Genomic DNA, 16,995 nt, shown 5'->3' on the forward strand with positions numbered 1-16,995 from the left:
ATAATAGACTGCAGACGCTTCCACGTTCAATAAAAAGCTGGAGAATGTCGTTCTATGCGAAAACACTCAAAGTATCTTTAATGTGCCTGAGAATAATAGAAAAAAAATTGCAGAACTAGATCATGAATTTAATTTATATGATAGCGAACGTTTACACGGTAAGAAAGTAATCTGAGATGTCGTTCGTAGAATAAAATTTCGTCACGAAGACGATACAGAGTATCTGTCGTTGCCACTTGAAGTTTACAGCTTCTTAATTGTTCAAATAACGATATCTTGCCAGTGATAGTCAAGCATATTTGCGTTGATTCTTCCAACATCGAAACCTCCTCCTCTGAGCTGTTACAGGTCTGAGAAATCGGTCGTTATCCACAATGCGACGCTACTTTACTGTTTAATGATGTTTTTCGCGTGACGATCGCGACGACAAATCGTATAATTAATGTAAAACTGAAAATAGATTGGAAAAATGCTTTTCTTTATTCGACAAAAAATTCTATTCTGAAATGGAAAGACCTGCGCACGATAACGTCAATTTCATCCCTTTTCACTCTTTTTCACCCCTCAGATACTCTTTTCCTTCCTCGATACTTCGCCACGAGCGGTCATCTCGTATCCTCGAATGGAAATCCTTTAATATCGCGAGATCGAGGCTTAAGTCCTGCTAGACTGAATTTTCATGTCCTTTATCGAATATTAAACCCTTCCTTTCATTAGTAAAAGGTCTACCACGAACACTGAAAAGTTTCATCCATCAAATTCCACATAATTGACACGAATGATGGAACCAATAGTTTAGCAACAATTTCACTAATTTTCCTATGTCTCAGGGTTTCAATTTTCTAATCTCAATGTTAAAAAATCATTTTTTATTCAATTAATATCGTTTACACAAATAGTAGTGTCACAAATAATTATAGTTTCAAAAAGTTGTGCGTCACTTGCAAATATTTCAGATGGTGCAAAAGTTTCTAAACGGTGAGATAGCTGTAAACTTCTTCCTCTTCTCTTTTTCTTGGTGATCTATCCAACGAAGACCACGACGAGGGCGCGAAGCGGATAAGTTCGACGCGTTTCGAGCCTCGCCGCGCGTAATTAACCCAGATTCTTAATTAGTGTACGGAACTTCGTGACCCCGTAGGTTTTCGAGCGGACCCGCCACGAGGCTCGTGGCACTCGCGTTACGTGCACGCGTGTCCCGTGCGTGCTGCAACGCGTTCCGCAACCCCCTTGTCAAAGAGCGGGTAATTACTCGTGGGGTTGAGCCACTCCGCCGCGATGGAGATCCGCCTTTGACGCTTGTGCAAAGAAACGAAAAATTATCGTGGCCGCGTTGGTACAGAGAATATTCGAATTTTTCTCTCCCAAGTAAACAGCTGGCTCTGCGGTTCGCAGTCCTCTTTCTTCTCGCCAATTCGTTGGGGGATGAAATTGGTCCGCCAGCAGGAGGCGACCAAGTGTGTTCAGTTTCATGCTCATTTCTCTGGTTTGCATACGAAACGAAAACTCATCCTGTCATCGTAACATATATTATACACTTCCAGCGATGAATGATGCAATTGGATATTTATAAAATAACTGTTTCACGCTCGTGGAACGCGCTCGATGCGTGGCTAAATACTTGCCAGCGTTGGTCTACGTAACAGGAATATCAACGTCCCAATAATCCAACATATATTACCAATTACCATATAATTAACATTCCGAACAACTATGTGGCGTTCGATTAATCCACATTACTGCAATTAACTCTAATTGCGCGTCCCGAATTCTGTCTTATCTAACGCAGTTACGCGATCCACGCACTGTCTCCGTGTTTCTCTGTTGCGAATTATCGCGAGATCGATCCTCTGTTCTCAGATTCGTTCAATTATTCAGTGTGCTCGCTCGCGATAAAATTTCAGAGTGAAATGGCACTTTGCAGGTCCAGGTGATAGACGAGCCACGTCAGAGGCTCGGATGATCCTTGGATCCGGTGAAATGGCGTCGAAAAATCAAGGACGCAAGCGGATCGTGGGTTCTGCGAGGTATCCTCGCTTTGGCGAACCTTCTGTCGATTTCTCGTGGCGAACTAAACGACCATCGTCCATTCTGACTTTTTTTCTAATCTCCTCTGCCACGCGCATTGGAATTTTCGTGCAATGAAATCACGATTTCCCCTGCTAACGGGGGAAAGATGATGAGGGATTCGAGGAGCGTACGGAGAACGTGGTGCACGCTGGCAATCTTCCATCTTGGTTGAATGACTGAGAAAGAGTTGTCTGTTGTGCATTCATTTTTCTTTCGAAATGATTCTTTTCTCTTTTTAATGTGTTCGAAGCTGAGAATTTTCGTGGAAGTTTTTACATTGGTTTTGGTCTCGTTTCGATTTGGAGAACTGTTTTATTTTTTTTTTTTTTGAGGAATTCATATATTTTAACGAAAGTATCGAAGGGTGTCGATGCTATACTTTGATAAACGTGGAAAACGACAAAACTTTTCAGTAAATTTAATCATGGCGTTCATGGAATAACTTCTGGTCCGTAGAACCAGTTCTTTGAAAGTCATCGATCAACAAGGCTCGAGTTTTTAATAGGAAAAGTTACCAACTCTGTATCTTTCGTGAAAATATTCTACGCGGATGTGAATTATGCCTGCATAATTTCGAAATAACATTTATACAGAAATAGTAATAATAATTCTTGCCAATCACGTTTTACTTCATTGCATCGTCGTTCGAATGAACGTTGGTGAAAAGTTTTCAGATATTTTGTTTAACAATGCTCGAAAGCGCAAGCCTATTAAGAAATCCTCAAATCATAATTAATTTTTCGATTAACACGACACTTCGAATGATTTACTGAATCTACAATTCCGCTCTTGCACAATGGTTACTTTATCTCGCTTCGAGCCAACGCTAAGTCTAAAACGAGTATTATTCCACCGTTTAGCATAATCGACGCGTCAATTAACCTCCGTCTAATTAAGTGGAAATAAAGCCAGTGCAACGATAACGATAATTGTCACGAGACTGGGGATCAATACTCTCAGGGAAATTGCAAAATCTCGGAAGCACGTAGAACACAACGTTCCTCGCATTCCCATTCAGATTCGCCTCGATCGAATCTTCATTTATCAAACTCGATCAGATAATCTCGAACCTTTGATCGAACATACCCACGAATTATAACAATTAAAAATATTATATATACAACAAATACTTATCCTCGCTTATATCGCGTTAAAATCTATAACATAAATTGTATCGTGCCAAAAATCGAAAAGTACGATAAAACATTTGATTCTCCAATGTTCAGCTTCTCAGATAGTCTCGCCTCGCTTTGAAATAATATAAATCGCTTGATATCGACTTCCCCTGTCACCCGTATCTCTTTCTGAAGCCATCCTCCTCGATTTTATTCGACGCTCCGCCATCCCGTATTCAATGTACCGCGGATAATAAAATAACCAGACGCACTTGTACGTCGACGATATCAAACAGAGGTGAAAGTACGGCGGACGAGGCAGGTGGAAATCCCATTTTCCTTGCCAGCAGCCAGCTTTCCCGCGGATGGCTCGATCCTCAGGCGGAAGTCCGAGGGGGTGGCCTCGAGGGTCGATAGGAGGCGGCTGGTGCGCCACTATTTTTGCGTGGCCCCAGCAATAGTGTGCATTACCATGCGGTTATGCGGTCATTCGAGCGATACTGCAGCCGACAGTGTACATTCGTCCGTGTATCGATCTCGTCCCGGTGAAAATAGAACGATAACGCAGACGGACACACGGCTCTGCTTCGACCCTTTCCTACCCTCGCGTGCGCTACGTTGCTGGTCGATGCCTCTTACGACGTCTTCCGGGAAGAAACTCTTCGCACACTTTCAGTCAAACTGTTTCCATTCGGTTTTTGGGAAGCTCGTACAATTTTTGTAATTCAGGGTGGATTTTCTGGAGAACAAATTTGTTGAAAATAACTCGATTTCAATGATAACGCAGACGAACACACGGTTCTGCTTTAACTCTTCTCTACTCTCGCGTGTGCTACAATTTTTGCAATTTAAGGTGGATTTTTCTGGAGAACAAATTTGTTGAAAATAACTCGATTTCAACGATAACGCAGATGGACGCACGGTTCTGCTTTAACTCTTTTCTATCCTCGCATGTGCTACAATCTTTGCAATTCAGGGTGGATTTTTCTGGAGACCAAATTTGTTGAAAACAACTTGATTTCTTTCTCTCTTAAAAACAAACAGGTGACATTAAACGATACAGAAATTCTACATCGAAATGGGAATGAATTAGTTTCGAAACGAAAACGTTTCGAGTCTCCACGAAAGGTCAGAGTCCACAGCTCATTAAAACGCCCCATCAAAAGCAGCAAGGATGAACACGTATCTTCGTTAGCCCGCAGGAATTCCCCAAAAGCGTAATATCGCCACGACCGTCTCTGTAACGCGAGATATGGAGCAGCGCGGTTCCCAGATTACGTGCGGCCGGAGTCGATATCGAATATTTCCGGTTTCGAGGGGCACAAGGGACAGGAAACGAGCGTGACGCATTGACAGTGATTTGTATTCTAATTCCGTGACGCGTCGTCGCGACGTACAAAAGGAGGAGCGCCCTTGGCCGTTGACGGCTACTCGCACCCTCTGAATCCACCCACCCCCATGGAACACGATTTACTGGGGCCGCGCCTTGCACACGAAATGTCAAGCGTCAACGAAAACCTCGACCCCCTGACGTCGTTGCTCGATCAGATTCACCGTTCGTGGGAGGAACCGTAGAGGAAGCTCTTCGATGCTGATGCCTACGCTCTGCCTCCATTATGCTTCCTTTTTTCATAATCTAATCTTCGTCAAAGGTTATTCGTTCTTCTGAAACTAGATTTAACATCAGCAAATTTTTTATTTACTAGAAGAAGCAAGGAACTGAAGGTTTTCTATGACTAAGAGTTTATTTTTGCGTGTTCAGGGTGTTCGAGACAGGGTGCAAAGTTGCGAAGTCGTTTTTAGAGCTTTTTATTTAATGCTATACCGAGGGATATACTTTTCGCGCCTTTCGATTGCTTATTTCCGTTTTCACTAAATACCAATTGCTAACATTTTCTACTCTTAGGTCATCGCCTTCTTAGAGAAGGGTGGTGGTGTTTCTGGTGGGAGCTGACTTTGTCATTACCATATTCGGTCACGTAGCGAGATTTTCGCTGGGCCTGATACCTGCATTGGGCGACCAAGGATAGCTTGGCAGTGGACCCTTTGAAAATTTCTGGTTTATGGCTTCTGAATATGCCATCGAAGCCGTTGAAAAAAATTAATTATCGCATACCCGTAAAATATTAGAATCTTAAAACGGTTCCTCAAAAATGATTGCAGTGCTATCATAAATCATGCTAGTTATTTATAGCAGAAGGCGAATATTACGCGAATATATACGAATTATTTTACATAACAAACGCGTTGGAAGGCCGTACCCACCATAGAACCCTCCCAGCGAGTCGAGTCTACATCGACGAAAGGTGCGCGCGAAGTCTCATCCCAAAGGAGTCCACGGTTGATACGAAGAGCCGGACGGCCTCGAAACTTCAGAAAGGCTGACCCAGATCGCCCAACGTCCGTTTAAATTCCCCGCTCGAACGAGTTTCCCCATTGGCAACGGGGGTGGCCGCGTAGGCGCCGCCTTATCGCCGCTACCCGGGTGGATCCGGGTCCGTTCCACTTTCGAAAGCCCAGCACCCACTTTCAAAGACACCCCGTGAACGCGATCCGTCCATAACACGTCGCGAAGGGATTGAATTTTAACGACAACAAAATTATCGTCGATCGCCACCCCCTTCGGGGGTGCACGGCTACGATAGACCTCGAGAAGGTTCCTTCGACGTCGAGAGATCCTCTTTAGATGAAGCTGGGACGGGCTGGGCTGGTCTGATCGCGGATAAGGGAGTTTAAAGCGACGCGAGAGGGTTGGAGAGGCGTCTGAGACTATTTCGAGGATTCGAGTGCTCGTTTAATTGGGTACAAGGGCTGTTTGCCATGCAAATTATCGGCGCATGGGTGTATGTTTTATTTATTAGGGTGAGAGGGTGTCGCGAGCGCGCCGTCGTGTTTCGCGATTGTTTCTGCAGCGATGTTTAAGTTTGGGGTAGTTTGAACGATGTTTTTGGGTTAGTCGCGATCTTAGTTTCGTAGTTAGGGGATGAACGCGTCAGGGGTGATGTTCTGGGTCGTTGCAAGTATTTTAAGCGCGATGGATGAGGGGAATAGAGTTTGGGAATGGTATTTATGTACCCAGGAGTTGTTCGTGAGTTAATATCGTGAAAGACTGCGAATTAATTGTTACAAATGGTCGCTATCGATCGTTGAACGTTGTCACAATAAAATGATCGATGCTCGATGAGTCAGTTAGTTCCGAGGACCATCCACGCACTGCTGCTTACGCTTTCTCTGGACTAATGGAGTGTTTTATTTTACGATTGCATCAATCTGTTCTCGATTAGGCTATTCTCGACTTTCGAATTTTTTAGAACGTGACTAAGCCGACCCAATCAATGGAAAACGACTGGTTCTAAGGAAACGGTGAAGTTTACGAGCAATCAAAATTAGAACCAAAACCACGCAAGTAGCAGGGAAAATTATACGTCAAATTTTTAGAACCAACCTCTGATTACTTAAAAATATTCCGCTACTAAATCGTACGATACAAAAAGACCAATCGAACTTTCTCAATCCCTTTTAATCGAAATTCAGAATTTCCTCTGTCAAAAGTGAATTGCCAAACGAACAAACGGATGAAAAATCTGCCCTTCGCTCTGGAGTCAGTAAAAAAAATTCGCGTGCTGTAAACCAGAATGCCAAACCTTAACGTAGAACGCTCACCAAAAAAGAACGGTTGAAACAGAGAGAAAGAGAGAGAAAGAGGGAAGAAAGTAAAAAAAAAAAAAAAAAAAAAAAAAAAAAAAGAAGAGAAGTCGTGTTTATTCGTTCGAATGGCTGACCCAGTGAAAAATGTAATAAAGTCTCGCGTCGCAGGTGGAGGGTCGTGGAAAACGCTCTCTTAATCGGCGAGAGTTTCATTTCCTCCGCAACGTCGCGCAGCTTCCGGCTTGGCGGGCGCGACGCTCTCCCTTCGTGACAATGCAAATTGCAGTTCGTCAGCTCCTCGAGGTACAAACGAAAATCGAGGGAAAAGCGTCACTTTCGCTCGCAGCTGGGAGCGAGAGGGGGAGTAGAAGGAAAGGGGGAAGGGATCATCGCATTTAATCTTCGCGGAGCAGTCTGAATGGCGAGCGCGTGAGAGCGAATTCAGGGGTGATCCTTTTCAACCGCCCACAGGCTTGGGTACAGCAGCGTGCAAAAGTCCTCTGTCATCTGTCGAGCGAACCTTTTCTTTAAAAAGATAATTCCATTATTACCATTATCGTCCAATTTTATTTTTCCCCTACAAATAGCTAATTTTTTATTTAAGAACCTATCTTCAGTCGTTATTTAAATATTGGCCCTCTTCGTCTGTAGTTTATTTCACGTATTTGATATGTTGCGAATCATGGTTACAGAAGTTATTTTTGAAAATTTTTTGTTGGTGTAGAATTGTTAAAATTGATGAGCTGAGGGTTTTGAATAGCGCTGTATTTATACATCGTAATTAAAGTGTATCTGTGTTGGCATGAAGTGTCCCTTGTAGCAGTCGCTGCGATTCTCGGGCCACTTCCGGTGCCGCGTCGAAGAGGAAGTTGCGCATAAATGTTGGCCAGCTCTTTTCGTGGATTGAAGGCTGAGAAGGGTGAGACTGATGAAAGCGATGTTTTGCGATATCAATCTGAGATACTAAATTATGCTTGCTCCTACTAAAATATTTCACAATTACATCTATGCATAGACACAAAAACTCACTAATTTCAAAAAAACATCTAATTCCAAGCTCACGATTTTTGCTATTTAAAATTGCCAATGTACTTTCTCTCTCTCTCTCTCTCTCTCTCACACCATTTCAACCATTTCAATGATTCAAATTCACCACTGAGCCGTTCTTAAACAATTCCAAGACTCGCGATTCGAATAGAATTCATAGTTGAAGCATCAGTCGAAACACAAAGGCGTATCAAGCTCTCGAACTCTCCACCAGATTCAGACCCAAACTTCGCCATCAGAATACACAGGAACCAATTGCAGTAATGCGCGCAGCATTTGTATACCCCACAGGCGAAGCGGTGAACGGTAATCGGCGAAAAATGGCCGCGAGCCGTTTCGCGAGATGCACCTCCGCTTTTAAATCCCGCTCTCGAGCCGCGAAACGGCGAAATAATCCCGTTCGATCTGCATAATTCGAATGCGCGTTCGCGCTCGTCGTTTCCATCCACTTCGACTCTCCGCCGCCATTACTATTCATAACTGGCTCGCATGCGAGACTCTTCTAGCTCTGCATTTTCCACGCGACTCCGTGAAACGTGTTTTAATGCGATGAGAATAAAGCAGTCGTGCTATTCGTCTGCATTAGAACAATAATCCTTTTCAGCAGCCACGTTAAGAGAAAAAAAAGAAATAAGTTTCAAATGAAACGTGCGATTCCATCTCGAAACTTAAACGTGATCGAGAGTGGCCGTCGATTTTCGATTTGCCACGATGAACGAATAATTCCTCGTCGAGTGGAATCGTTACTTTCGTCCTTGTTCAGCCACGCGCGACCATTTTTCACGCGTTCACCAATATCGAGATCCTCAGCAACGATCGCGGCGGCGGAAGAGGCTGCGGGTGACATAATAGCTGGCTCTTTAGAATTACACCGATACAAAGCGACAAAGTGATACAAACATGCTTCTTCCGGCGATTGTCCCCCACTACGATCGTTACACCACGCTACGTGACTGGATTTACGATCGATCCTTCTGAAGTCGTGTAAAGAATCGATGGGAAAAAGGCTCGCGACGATCCTCCGTTCCCTTTGATCCGACTTCGTCGACCCATCGACGAGTAAATCCTTTTAATCTCTGCGCGTAATTTGCAATCTAACCACGGAAGTACCAATTAGCGGCCATTGGTATCCAACGAGCCTCGCAGTGATTTCTGTTCCTATTTTAAACCCAGCATTTTTCTCCAATTTCTAATTTCAATTAACAAAATATATAAACGAGTGTTACTCGATGGACAGGAAATGAGAAACGAAGAAAGTGTTGAATGTTTATCGGCCGTTTAATGCGTAATTAATGAGACGTCGATAGAAATCGTTAGAAACGAGAGGTTTTTAATTTTGCTACGTTGTAATAACGAGTGGAATTGAAAGGATGCCTGTTCAAGGAGGAACGCGTGGATCGACGATATTCTAATTAAATTACACGGACGCTGGGTAATTGGAGGCGCACGAAATATTTCGAAAACATTCACAGCTCCGCGAGGATATTACGCGCAACGAAGAGAGGCACTCGAGAGCACAATGGGTCGGTGCAAGTTCGAATTCCCAGAAAATTGGCGAACCCAAGCCCGCGGGACACGCTGGCCTACGGCGCTTCGAGTTTCCATTTTCGCTCTACCGTGAAATTAATTCAATCCCGAACGGTTCTACGCCGTATTCCGTGTACACGAGGGAAAGAGTCGATTAAGTGGGCTCCTCTCGCCGATTGATGGAGAACGTAACGCGATGGAACTGTGTCGCGACTGATCAAGACGCGAAAACGTCCCCTCTCGCACTTAATTGTTCGCCATAGTAATTTTAAACGACAAACTCTGCTGTGCAGTTATTATCAGTTATTTTTTACATTTTTCGAATGTTTTTTTGGTAACAAATTTCACGTTTCTAAATTGAAAATTGGGATGGCAAAATCGAAATAAAATGGCCAACATTTTTCTCCGACATTGAACGTTATTAATTCAAGAGCTACTCGAGTCTTGGAAATGTTACCAGCGCGACGATCAACGCGAAAATCCGAGCGTGAAGCACGCGAGAAATGTATGATTATTGCGTAATTAGATACACGTGTGATTACCTCGGTCAGCGTTGTCAGCAGTAGCTGCGATTCGACGTGTGCACCGTGAAATGGCCACGTGCGAGACGACTAGTCAGAACCGAGGAGGTTCGACACGGTGAAGGGAAATTGCGCGTGGATCGCTGCTGATTTCCATCGAACGATCATTTCGAGAATCCATCGTTACTAAAAATTTTCAATTGTCATCCAGCGCGTTTACGTCCACCGGATATTCCATTTAATTGGAGCTCTCTCGAGTTATACTTGGATCATCGAAACAAATATCTTCGATAAAACGAGGGATCAGCCACGAGTAAATTGAAACTAATATGTTTTACGACAGAGTTGCTATATATGTAGATGTATGAAGAATTTTCGCGATTTATGAGCGATAGAATCCGAGTATGAAAGAGTTAGAGACTTGTGTTTTTAATTTGAGAAACGTGTCAGTTGAAATATTCATTTTTCTTCGTTGAAAAACTAATTTGAAAGATAAGGAGATTCAGAGATGGATTGGAAAATTATATTTTTTCTCTGATAGGACAATAATGACGTTTATAGAACGACGCAGTGGTAATCCATATATCTCCTCTTGCCTCTCGTCGACGCTTCCGCTACATTTTTATATGTACCTTCCGGATCCGTGGTTACATTCTCTAAAATAGACGCGATAAACAAAAGCTTTAAAAAGTCGAACAAACACAACCAAACTGGGTGGGAAATTCAGCCATGCTGCAAATTTTTTAAAGCACTCGCGTCGTTGATGAAACAGCGGAGCAATAAAATAATCCCGGAAGCAAACGTTATTAATACAAAGAGCAAAATGAAAATCAAACGGACACGATTGAGCTCGACAGAAAATTCTGTTCGACTGCGAACTTTCGAAAATACGACGCAAATAAAAGCTCCATTAAAACGAAGTAAAAACCAGCGTCACCAAAGTAGAACAGAAAATTCTCTTCAAGCGTCATCCTCGAAACGTGACCTCAAATCAAAATCTTCATCCGTGTCTCGATATCTATTTTTATAAAAAATAATACAATAACTTCCATCCGTTCGATTCTATTCAAGACACACAAAATTACTGGAATTTTCGAAGTAAAATTTGTTTACTTTTGAGAAAAAAACTTCCATCCACTCAATTCTATTCGAGACACACAAAATTATTCGTTTTCGAAGCAAGATTTTTTTTACTTTTGGGAAAAAAACTTCCACCCACTCAATTCTATTCAAGACACAGAAAATTATTGAAATTTTCGAAGCAAAATTTTTTTTATTTCTAAGGAAAAGGTCAAGAATGAAGCGAGTTAAATCGCGTCGAGCCTGATACGCGGCTATCACTGAATACGATGTTTGGTGAACGCGTTCGAAAGCATCGATCCTCGATAAAAACGGGAAGAGCGAAGAACCCGATGGTTTTTCTTGGTTCGTTCATCGAACCGTGCCACCCGTAATTACCCTCTAACTACGACGAGGATCGTGAAAGCGAAGCCCACGTTCGTCCCAGCTCCCTCTGCTACTTCGATAATTACATTTACGAGTGTCGTCCGCGTTTTAAAGCCCGCCTCTTCATTAATTTACGACGCTTTCCCAGCGAAACTCGCGACTCGCGAGGAAATTTCGCTCGACCAGCGCGACCTCGTCCTTGAAACGGACCCACTTTATCGAGGTCACGAGGACCAACCCTCTGGTACCACCGTCCATTTAAATTTCGCCACTCGAAACGCGCAACATTTACTTGGTCAGTTTCGATTCGCGTTCAGAATTTCGATACTTTCGAAATTGGTACGAAGCAATAAAAGTATAGTCGCTAGAACGAAACTTTAAGGAGTATTTCGGTTTATAAAATGGTAGATATTTAGTTTAGACTGTAACGGTTACAGAGAAGTGGTTAGCTTCGATAACTGGCGGTTACACGAGAAATTAGAAAGCACTTACGTGAAACGCTCGTAGAGACTGCGTGCATACCGATCACTTACCTGAAAAAAAAGAACAAGTACGGTTAGAGACGTGTAATAATTCGAATTTTAGCAACCAAGTGCGTAGACAGTTCGTTATCAGAGTTTGATAGTCGCGAGTAACGCGTACGAGAGGAAGTGATTATCAATGCACGAGCGAAAAATAGATAGTCGAAGGAGCGTTGGTGCACAGATAACGCGAGTGAAAACATGGTAACGCGCCAAAAACACGATTCGTTTCTTGTATACACTGTTCTCTACTTGTAATGCACTTTAGAAAGTACATTTCGTCACAGAAAATTTCGATACTCCGTTTACTCATCTTCGAAATTGAATTCCTTCTCTCGTGGATTTTTTCGTGGCAAATAATTTAAACAAACTGCGGCTTACATAAGTGCGTGGCCACCAGTGCAAGCCTAATCGATACACCGTCATCGTTGTGTATCTTTCAGCGAGTTTATTTGGTCACACGTCAGTCGAGAAAAAGTCAAGGTCCTCGCGTAGCAATTTTCCGATAGTCGTCGCTGCAATTAGCAGTAAACATCGATGACGCGAGCAGCATTGTGCCTGGCTCAATTTCCTACCGCGGAAGCGATAATTTCGTTTCGATCTATCGACACAAAGGGAACGACGCGATTAAACGAGAGATCGGATCCTTGAATTACGCGAGACAGCCGCTTACAATAGCATTTGCACGTCGAATCGAGCATTGAGAAACGAAATCGTCGACGACAGCGCAATCGCACGTGTAAAACAGAACAAACTATCATCTTGTGCAGTTTCGAAATTTATTCGACGCACTTTTGCTACGATAATAAAGCAAAACACTCGTGCAATCTGGATACAGTCCACGCAGATATATTTGAATAAAAATATTGCATCGTTTCCTGGAAAATTTCAAAAGGCAAGATGAATCTTGTTAAATGTGCTCTTTGAACTTTCCTCTGCAAAATTCTTGAACATCAACTGAAGTTGCTCCTCCGTCCTCCACGTGAATCGAATTAATCATCGTTCAACCCCTTTTTCGAGGGGCCTCGCGTTTTCCTTCTCTTCTGGGCGAGAGACAAAACCGCGTACCCGACCTCGATCCCTTATTTTTCTCGGCTGAAAGGAGATCCGATGGAAAATGCAGCGAGGATGTTCTTCTGATCAGTCTCCGGGGTATTCGAAATTCAGTGAAAGAACGCGCATTCGTTGGGGTGAAACGTGCCTTTCTAACAGCACGCGCGAGCTGCTCTCAGAGACGCTCGGACGCAGTGCAATTTTTCATTTTGCGAGCGTCGCACGTTAATTCCTCGTTCGCTTCGACAGTATTTCGAACGAAAATATATTAGAGTTTATACGCGGTAGAAATCGATTCGGTTAATCGCAATGATCATTTTATCAGTGCACCCAAATTACATTACGAAATCTTTCCGTTACAATTATACGAAATGAACGCTGATATTTAGTCTGGCGAATTTAGTTCGCGCGTGTCCCCTCGATCAATTGATCAAATTTGTCTGGGCAAGTGAAACGCCAGCTGAATCATCCCCGAGGATTTGTCAAATTTGCAGAGAGTAATGAGTGCAACATTGTCGTGGTCGTACTTGTGAAATAATGTCTAATCCATAAATTAGTGCATAGAAATAGATTGTTAAAATTTGAAATGACTACGAACAATACTGTCGTCATGGTTATCATATTTCAATATAACATATTTTACGAATCGCAACCTGACAAACTCACCCCCAAAAACACCCCCATTTTTCACCCTCGAAAAAATGAACCAACATTAATCAACCAACAACAAAAGTCCCGCAATTCGTGTAGCCTGATTCTTTTTTAGTACAATTTAGACAGTGATATTTATATTATCGCGTGGCAACGTTCGAAAATGCAGCGCAGAGAAGCGAACAGCGAAGCTATTCGTACTGCACGCGTTCAGAAGGTCCGTTAAAAGGAACAAACCGCGTGGAGCCGCTGCCCAGGTCCTTTACGCGTCTCTGAAACAACGCTGGTTGCCTCAGAAACTATTCTGGCCGTTTCCACGTATAATTAAGCCAGTGCTCCGTGCCACTGGCAATGGTAATGCCTTTAGTTCCCAGCAGAAACCGGCCACTGGCCAGCGGGAGCAACCCCCGCGAACGCGATAAGAGGGAACTCTCGTGGCTCTTTGTCTTCGTAAATGGAACTATGTCATCCTGTAGATACCGTCATTTTAATGGGGGAGAGAGAACAACCTGTTGAAAGTATTCCAAGAAAGTATCTCTCTTCTTTTTACTTGGTTCTAGCTATCTTTGTTTTTTTTATGTGTCTTCGAGAAAAGGGGTGGTTCACGCGAATGTCTAATCGCGAGAACCATTTGCTACGACTGTAGTTGAGGGTTAATATTCGAGTAAAGTGTTACGAACAGTTACTAGTCATTTCTTTTAAGCTTCTTTATTTTAGCTATCTTTTTTTTTATGTGTCTTCGAGAGAAGGGGTGGTTCACGCGAGTGTCTAATCGCGAGAACCATTTGCTACGACTGTAGTTGGGGGTTAATATTCGAGTAAAGTGTTACGAACAGTTACTAGTCATTTGTTTTAAGCTTCTTTATTCTAGCTATCTTTTTTTTTATGTGTCTTCGAGAAAAGGGGTGGTTCACGCGAATCTCTAATCGCGAGAATCATTAGAAAAGCAAAAGCGTCAGCAATTGCTACGACAGTAGCAAGGGTTGGGTGTTAATATCCGATTAAAGCGTTATAAACAGTTACTAGTAAATTTCTATCAAGATGACCAAGAAACGTCCGTCTCTCGACATCGTGCTACATTTTATAGAGCTGCACGTAACTACGCTATAATCTCAGGCCATAAATCCGTCAGATTTAGCGACCGCCAGGAAACCACCCCATCAAATCTGGTCCCGCTAGGAGGCACCGATTCCACGCGCCTCTCCGCACGTATCGAGTGTGTTACTTTTCAACGCAACGTGACTAGTATTTCTCAATTGAAACCCCCAGGAGGAATCCTGTATAGCCGAGGAACCCGCGCACCGGATATCTTGAAAGTTTATCTCGAATCCATTTGCGGACCCACCCTCGTCGCTGGCCCAAGCCTTTGGAGTCTCTTGAGGACGCTATAAATGTACTTGTTACTTTTCTCGAGTCATCCAACGCGACGTACGCGCGTTACACGGTGCTTTCATTAATAACAAGGGTATTTTTTCACCTGTTACAAGTAGACTCTGTCGTTTTCTAGGATTTTACGGTTACGCATAACTATTAATTTCGTCGCGCGAGTGAAGTATCACGGAGATACGAAGAATTTTCCATCGTTTGCTCACGGAAGAATTTTTCAGCGTTTGATAAAAGGGAGAGGAGGAGAGAATGATAAATGGTGAAAAGAGGGATTATTAGAAATATTATTCATATGTTGTGTCTTCATACGACGTCAATAAAACCCGTGGCGATATTCTTTCGAGATGGTTTGCTTTTCAACTACCATAGAATCGAGCAAGAAAATTGAGCGGTTTCAATTAAAATTTTGTATTATTCGTTATCGAGTAAATTGGCTGTAAAAACGGTAGAAGAAAGCGAAATAGAAATAAAAACGGCAGAGAAATAAACGTAACGAAGAAGAGGAACAGAGGGGCGGGATATCCGTAAAGTAAATAGCAGAGGTTGGCTTATACAGAAATTCCCGTTTCGTTGAATCTTTTATGCGTTCAAATTATGTTTAAACAGTAAAGCCGCACGCTGTGTGTTAGACGGTTGCGTGGTTTATTTATTTTACTCGTATTCATTGATCGCCAACCAGGCAGATCTTTATTTCAGACGGTTGACGAACGGTAACTGCTGACTCCCGTGACATTATCGTCGTTTCCATTGTACACGTGCGTTCCGCATGAAAATATCTCTTTTATGCCACGAGTTATCAAACGTTTTTATCAAATAGCTCCATGCATATCGTAGCGTTCATCGTATCGTAGTTGGTTAAATACGATTTCCGTTCTACGCGACGAGAATTGTTTAAGGAAATTATTCTCTCTCGTTCTTGTTTCACTTCGATTTTACAGAAACTGAATAATTAACAGCAAATACGAGAAACGAAGATGCGACGAGGGAGACTCAATTAAATCGTATCTGATCGTAGCTGTCCATTTTCATCGTTGTACGTTTCACTTAAGCCAGAATTGAATTCAACCAGACCATCGAGCGTCATAAATGATAATTACGCGAATCAAGAAGAATCACGCTCGCGATGCGCGTCTCGCTTGCGGATTGCCGCCACTTCCGGGGCTGGAATTTATGGCTGATCCTGAGGAAGTTAACGGGGTACGCGTGTCGGGTTAAAAATGCCCGAGAAAACCGGCATTAAATATAAGGGAGCGACCCTGTGCGCCTTCGACTATTAAATAACCATTAATCGCGCCATGAAAGTTTCCAGGGGTGAAATCGCGAGAGCTTAACCTTTCCAACGTGCCGCCATCGAGGTTGGCTAACTTTTATTCACCTTTCATCCCTTTTTCAGTCGATTCTCCGTTCGTGGGACAATATCGATCGCAAAAAAAATTGATTCGTGGCGTAACAGAGTTGACAAGTGCAAAAATGTAAAAACATTCGCGTTAACGTTCAAGTGGTTCCATTTTTCGTGAATTTTTTAATAGAGACAAGGTCTCGTTTAAGAATTTTCTGCCTTGATTCGACGATCGATCGAAAATCTAAACGTTCGCTGTATTTGTCTCGCGAGTGAATTTCAGCGACAATTTCTCATGTTTCGCGCATGAATTTTCAGTCCAGTTTAATTGAAACCAATCACGCGCGATCGATTCGCCTCGAGATCGAGAGAAACGAAAATTCGTTCCCTAATGGATCAATTAATTTTCAATCTCAACAGCTGCATGTGCATTCAATTTAACTGCTCGCACGAAACTAACGAGCCCAACGCTCTAACCGCTCCCTTTCATCTTCGTTTCAACCTACAAGAAGCGCATCACGAACACTCGCGCCTCGAACCAGCCACGCGCCATATCCGATCGTTTACTTTGCGATGAATATCCTTTCCAGCGATTTTCAACGAACTCGAAGTTGAATAATAATAATCTTCGCTACTGTACATATTCAAGCGTCACTGAGTGAATCTATAGA

General features: G+C 42.9%; 1 protein-coding gene across 7 annotated transcripts in view; it reads right to left on the reverse strand.

Annotated features, from left to right (window-relative positions):
- LOC143424602 (kinesin-like protein KIF13A) overlaps window positions 1-16,995 on the reverse strand; it is a 160,394-nt gene that overhangs the window by 104,632 nt on the left and 38,767 nt on the right. The window lies entirely within an intron of this gene.

This window comes from Xylocopa sonorina, chromosome 6, assembly GCF_050948175.1.
Source record: "Xylocopa sonorina isolate GNS202 chromosome 6, iyXylSono1_principal, whole genome shotgun sequence".
Taxonomy (NCBI): domain Eukaryota; kingdom Metazoa; phylum Arthropoda; class Insecta; order Hymenoptera; family Apidae; genus Xylocopa; species Xylocopa sonorina.